Below are 6,404 nucleotides of genomic sequence, written 5' to 3'. Positions count from 1 at the left end.
CAGTTTTTTTCATCTATCCAAGGCTCCTCTGCCTTGCTTAACCTTTGCAGATTGCCTTAGATGTGGCAATAGTCCTTTTCTCCCATCCATGTTTGGTTTCCGGACCTTACCTCAGGCCCAGCAAACTTCTAGATCTCTTGGCTACAGCTCAGAGAGAAGCCAAGCTTGTAAACAAGGTTCCTGCATTCCATCATGGAATATCCATATATGGCAAAGAGCTTTGGGCCAGGATTTAATTAACCCTTGAAGTATTTCATCTCCTGACTCCCAGAGAAAACGAATATGCTGCTGCTCCTTCTCTGCCCACCACTTTTCCTCTCCCCATCCCTGAAAAGCAGGATTTAAACCCTCAAGCTTCCCTATCACTGGTCCCCTGAAAGAGTCAGGCAAACTGGAGCCAGTACTAACTGGCTTTTGAGAAACCATTGTTTAATTCTGAGTATGAGCATTTACATCCCAGAAATTGGCAATCAGCTTCAGATCAGTGTTTGATTTGTTGCTTTGTTGATCTTCCAGGTTTTAGGAAGTATAAATAATGAAGACCAAATTTTAAAGTATGTGTAAATACATTTTTTTTTTCTGGAGAAACTGATTGTTAAACCTATACATCTCTTCTTACACCCAGCTTGTAACTCATTCATCATAATGGGAATTCATCCAAGCACCCCCAAAAGATTAACAGCTGTTAGAAATGGTGGAAAGGTAAAAGTAACAGGGGGAAAAAAATGTAGGTGGGGGTAGGGAGGATGTCAGACTATGTAGGACTTGCTTTGCCGGAAACATCCCTTGGTGAAGGAAGTCAGGGGTAGCCTAGAGAGGAAGAACCAGCCAGGTGAGTCTACCCCACCCAACTCTAAATAAACCAAAACAAAGGACCAGGAAAAGGCAGTGCTGAGAGATGGAGAGGATCATTTCTTTTCTCTAATGAGACTGTTAATTAGTAGTTCCAAGGAAACCATAATTTCTTTATTATGGGCTTTTTGAGTCCATCAGACATGGAGAAAGAACTCCATTCCAGACACCAAACAGATATGACCTCCAAGATCCAATACAAATTCCTTTGGTATTAAAAATCCAACTCTGGCCTATTTTTTTATATTATCTCCCTCATACATTCTGTGGTTTAGCCAAACTCATCTTCTTACTATTACTTATACTAGATTAATATTTTATCTTCAATTTCCTTGCTTTTCTAGGCTACCTAGATTCTCTTTTCTCACCTCTGCCTCCATCCTTAGTTTCCTTCAAAACTCTTATAGGAGAGCCTTTCCCAATAACTCCTCAGGCCTACAATTTCCTTGCATTCATTTTGTTGCTGTTAGTTGTTTTTCTGTCATTTCCAATTCTTTCTGAGCTCTTTTGGAGTTTTCTTGGCAAAGATATTAGAGCAGTTTACCATTTCCTTCACCAGCTTGTTTTACAGATAAGGAAACTGAAGACAAATGGGATTAAGTGACTTACCTAGGGTCACACAGCTGGTAAATATGTGAGGCCAGAATTGAACTCAGGAAGATGAGTTTTCCCAACTTCAGGCCAGGTGTTCTATCTACTTCACCACCTAGCTGCCCATGTATTCATTTTGATAAACACTGATATGTGTGAATAGGCTAGGTGACAAAGTGGATGGAGCACCCAGCCTAGAGTAAGGAAGACCTGAGTTCAAATGTGGCCTCAGACACTTACCAAGAAAACACCAAATGGGGTTATGAAGAATTAGACAAGACTGAGACAACAGAACAACAATATCATATGAGTACCAGCTACCCTCAGAATAGAATGTGAGCTCCTTGAGGACAGGAATCATAAGCTCATGGATAATCATATTGTCATTTTCCATTCCTATCCAATTCTTTGTGATTAATTTAGGACTTCCTTGGCAAGGATACTAGAGTGGTTTGCTGTTTTCTTCTCCGGCTCATTTTACAGATTAATAAACTGAGACAAAAAAAGGATTAAGTGATTTGCCCAGAGTCATACAACCAGTCAAGTATCTGAGGCCACATTTGAACTCAGTAAGATGAGTCTTCCTATACCTAGAGCTCTATCCACTGAGTCTGCAAGCTGCCCAAGATCTATCCCAACCCCTTCATTTTATAGAAGGGGAAATCAGTGACCAGAAAGATGAAAAGACAGCTAAAGTCACACAGGTAGTGGCATAGGTAAAATTTTGAACTCTGGTCCTTTGGCTATAGAGACAGTATTTTTAAGTTGTGCCATGCTGGTCAGGCAGCATAGCAGTAGAGAAAGAATGATGTATTTTCTTTCATTGTGTTGTGTATTGTATAACCTTGAGTGAATCACTTTACCAGTGAGGGGTGTGGACCTCAGTTTCCTTATCTCTACCATAAGGGGGTTATAGTAAATGACCTCTGCCATCCTTCCCAGTCCTGCTTCATATTTTTCTTTTGTATTCCCATTGACTAATAAAATACTTGGCACATAGTAGGCACTTAATAAGTAATGGTTAATTGATTACTTTGATGGTGACAACTCCCCAAATCTAAACCTGACCTCACTCTCAAAGTCATGTTTCTCCATTGATCCATAGGACATTTCCACTTAACTGTTTCACTGTTTCCTAAAGTCCATATATTTTCTATATAAATTTTATATCTAAAACTGAACTCTTCATCTTTTCCCCAAACTTCCCTCCCATCTCCTTACATTCTCCCAACCTCCTCATGGGGTGGTGAGAATCAAATAAATTAACTTGGGTGAAACACAGGAAAGAGCACTGAATGTGGCATCAGGAAAACCTCAATTCAAATCTGGCCTCAGACACTTAATATTTGGGTGAACCTGGATAAATTATATAACCTCTCTCTCTCTCTACCTCCATTTTCTCATCTGTAAAATGAAAGCAATAATAGCACCTATCTCCCAGGGTTGTTGTGATGATAAAGTTAAATAATGGCCATTATTATTATTACTTGTGAAATTCCTCTACTCAGTTCTTTTTTTAAAATGTTTTTATTTTTTTCTCAATTGCATATAAAAAAACTTAACACTCTTTTTTATCATTGTTGAGTTCAAGATCTCTCCCTCCCCTCCCCTCACCAAGAAGGCAAGAACTTGGATATAGATTATACATTGCAATCATGCAAAACTATTTCCATTATTAACCATATTGCAAAAGACTACCCTGACCAGTAAAAAGAAAGAACAAGAATAAGAAAGTTTAAAAAATAGGTTTTCAATCTCCATTCAGACTCCATCATTTCTTTCTCTGAAAATGAATGGCAGTTTTCAGTATAAGTCCTTTGGAATTGTTTTGGAACACTGTACTGCTGAGAATAGATGTCACCCACAGCTGATCATCATGTAATATTGCTGTTACCAAGTACAATGTTCTCCTGGCTCCACTCAGTTCACTTTGCATCAGTTCATATAGCTATTTTCTAAGCATCCTGCTTGTCATTTCTTAGAACACAATAGTATTCCATCACAATCATAGACCAAAACTCTGCTCAGTTATCTTGCAGCTGTTCTAATCTCAGCAATAGCACAGGCTTCTTTTCTTGTAAAGTCCGAGAAAAAAAGCAATTTAGGGACATATCCTGGGAGCTGTACAGTTCCTGTAAGTGGGAAAAGATAATTTGACATAATTATTGGTCTTATCATAAATGTCCCCAAGAGTAAAATCTAGGCATATGCTAAGAACAGTTCAGCAATAATCTTTTGTAACAGAAAGCAATGAAGTGGGAGTCAAAGAGTCTGAATTCAAATCTCAGTTTGGCAGTTATGAGTCAGAAAATTTGGGTTTGAATCCCCTTTCTAAGGCCTAACACGAATATCACCTTGTGCAAGTTATTTACCCACAGTGGACTATTTCATCTGTACAATAAATGAGCTGTACCAGATAGCCCTTGAAGTCCTCCTCAGATATATATATATATTTTTTTTTTCAAGTCCCTGGAAGCTCTATATCCTCATTCATTAAAAAAAAAGAGGCAGCTTGGAATGATGGAAAGAATAAAGATTTCAGACTTGGGTTTCAAATCTATCTCTGTATTTCCCATGTGGCCTTTGACAAGTGACCTGAACTCTAGACTTCAGTTACTATAGCTATAAAATAAAGGGTTAGGATGAGCAATTTCTAAGGTCTCTGCCAATTCTGAATCCTATCATCCCATGTCTTGTTTAGTCCTTCTCAAGGCCCTGGCAAAACAGGGCTTAATTTCTCCATTCATACTGTGTATTCACCCCCCCAAAGAACAAGAGAACCAAAAAAGTGGTTGCCAGTGACTTATAGTTTTAACATGAAGGCTATCTTCACAATTCCTGACAGCCAAATAGCATTCTAGAAGGAGGAATAACAAGAGGCCTTCTGCTCAGAGGGAATAAACATTGTGGGACAAAGACTGAGACTGGGTTGGAAAGGTATTTCTGAGTCTAATTCTTTCCAACCCTCAACTCAAATTATCATGTAAGTTTTTATCTGATAAGGGAGAAAAATGAAGTTGGGAAAATCAGGTATAGGGGAAGAACTAAGTGATTTGCTCATTTGGTTCACTTTCCCTTTTCTCTTTATTGAGCATAATGTGAGAAATATTTGTTGAGTACTTAACTTGTTCAAAGCAAGTTGCTAGGATGCATACAAAGATGTACAAGAAATAGGTCCCTCCCCCTGAACAGTTTATGGTTCTATGCAGGAGATGAAAGGGGTACTTACACTTGAATGGATCTATGATCTCAATGTTGTGGGTAGTTTTTCAAACCTAAAGACTGAAACCAAGATGTAAAAAACCCAACAGTCAAGAAAAAGAAAAAAACACCACCTCATTATTTTTCCCTGAAAACATAACCCCCTGCCAAACTTACCTATTTCTTTCTAAGATATTATTATTATTCTTTCAGTCTCCCAGGTTCATAATCTCAATATTATCTTCTTCATCCCACTTTCCCTCACTTTACATATTCAAGCAGCTATCAATTTCTACCTCCACAATACCTCCCACTTTCTAATCTTTTCTATTCAAACAGCTACTATGTTAGTTCAGACTTTCATTATGACCATCCTAGACTCTTCCCCATGAGTGGGCTGATAAATATTTAACAAACATATTGGGGGGGGCAGGGAGGAGAGTGTGTAATCAATTGTCAATAAACATTTATTGAGCATCTACTAAGTCCCGGGAACTATACTAAGAACTGGGGATACCAAAAACAGACAGTCCCTTGGAAGCTAAATATTGGAGAGTGGAAATTAGTGAGGAGTACAGATGAGAGAGTCGAGCCCAAGGAATGCTAACTGATAGCAAATGAAAAGATATCTGGTATGGGAAACCTCTTACATGGAGGCTTTGAAAGAAATTCTTCACTCTGTCCTCTAGATCACCAACCAGAAAGGGAAAATGTACTAATGGTACTGCTGATGCAGTCTTGCCTAATGATGAATATTCTTGGGGTTATGGTGGAGTCCAGTCAAGGAGTACAAGCTATTGAAAAGTAAAGTGTATATATCATAAACTTTTAAGTTTAATCTGCATTAATAACATTTTCTGTAACACTTTATCAACTAAATAACAACTAAAGTCTTGATTTGGAAGCCCTTAACAATTTTCAAGTTACAAATGCTCATAAGGAAAATTTTTAAATTGCTGGGTTAAATTACATGGCCCAGCTCATACCTAATTAGTCTCCCTATCTAAAGTCTGTACTTTAATTCAAACCTTACACTGCTGCCAAAGTGATTTTCATTAAGTACACATCAGATCATGTCACAATCTTACTCAATAATCTCCAAGTGGCCCTTTATTTCCTCTAAGGTCAAATGTTCCAACCTATCTTTCTAGCCTCAATTTACATCATTCCCCTTTCCCTTCCTGCACTTGTACTGTATGATCCCACAAAATTAGCCTTATTTTCTCATCCTTCAAACAAGTCTCATCTCTGTACCCTTGTCCTGTCCATACCCTCCGCCTAGAATGCTCTCTCTCTCTTTACTTCTGTCTCATAGAATCTCTCTCTTTCTTCAAACAGCAATAGAAGTCACATGCTTCTATATTAAGTGTTCTTAATTTTTGGAGGGGTCATATCCTCTTTGGCAGTCTGATGAAACCTTTGGACCTCTTTTCTCAAAATAATGGCTTTAAGTGCTTAAAAGAAAATAAAATTATTTTTGTGGTTACCACATAGGATTACAAAGGAAACCAATTATATTGAAGAATAGTTATCAAAAAAAAATTTTAGGGGAGGCTAGGTGGTACAGTGGATAAAGCACTGGCCCTGGAGTCAGGAGTACCTGGGTTCAAATCTGGCCTCAGACACATAATAATTACCTAGCTGTGTGGCCTTGGGCAAGCCACTTAACCCCATTTGCCTTACAAAAAAAAAAAACCTAAAAAAAATTTTTATTTTAAAGTTCATGAATCCTATGTTAAGACCTCCCGTTTTCTGCTCAA

General features: G+C 38.1%; 1 long non-coding RNA gene across 2 annotated transcripts in view; it reads right to left on the bottom strand.

The window, feature by feature from the left end:
• Positions 1-3,044: 3,044 nt before the first annotated feature.
• Positions 3,045-6,404, bottom strand: part of LOC141504660 (uncharacterized) — a 98,184-nt gene continuing 94,824 nt past the window's right edge. For both annotated transcript variants that reach the window (XR_012473445.1, XR_012473447.1), the window contains exons 3-4: positions 4,673-4,725; positions 3,045-3,575 (exon numbers count right to left, since the gene is read on the bottom strand). This is a non-coding gene — a long non-coding RNA (uncharacterized LOC141504660). The remainder of the gene's footprint in view (positions 3,576-4,672; positions 4,726-6,404) is intronic.

This window comes from Macrotis lagotis, chromosome 1 (genome assembly GCF_037893015.1).
Source record: "Macrotis lagotis isolate mMagLag1 chromosome 1, bilby.v1.9.chrom.fasta, whole genome shotgun sequence".
NCBI classification, from domain to species: Eukaryota; Metazoa; Chordata; class Mammalia; order Peramelemorphia; family Peramelidae; genus Macrotis; species Macrotis lagotis.
The sequence above is the reverse complement of the archived record's forward strand: the minus strand, read 5'-3'. Positions and strand labels throughout refer to the sequence as shown.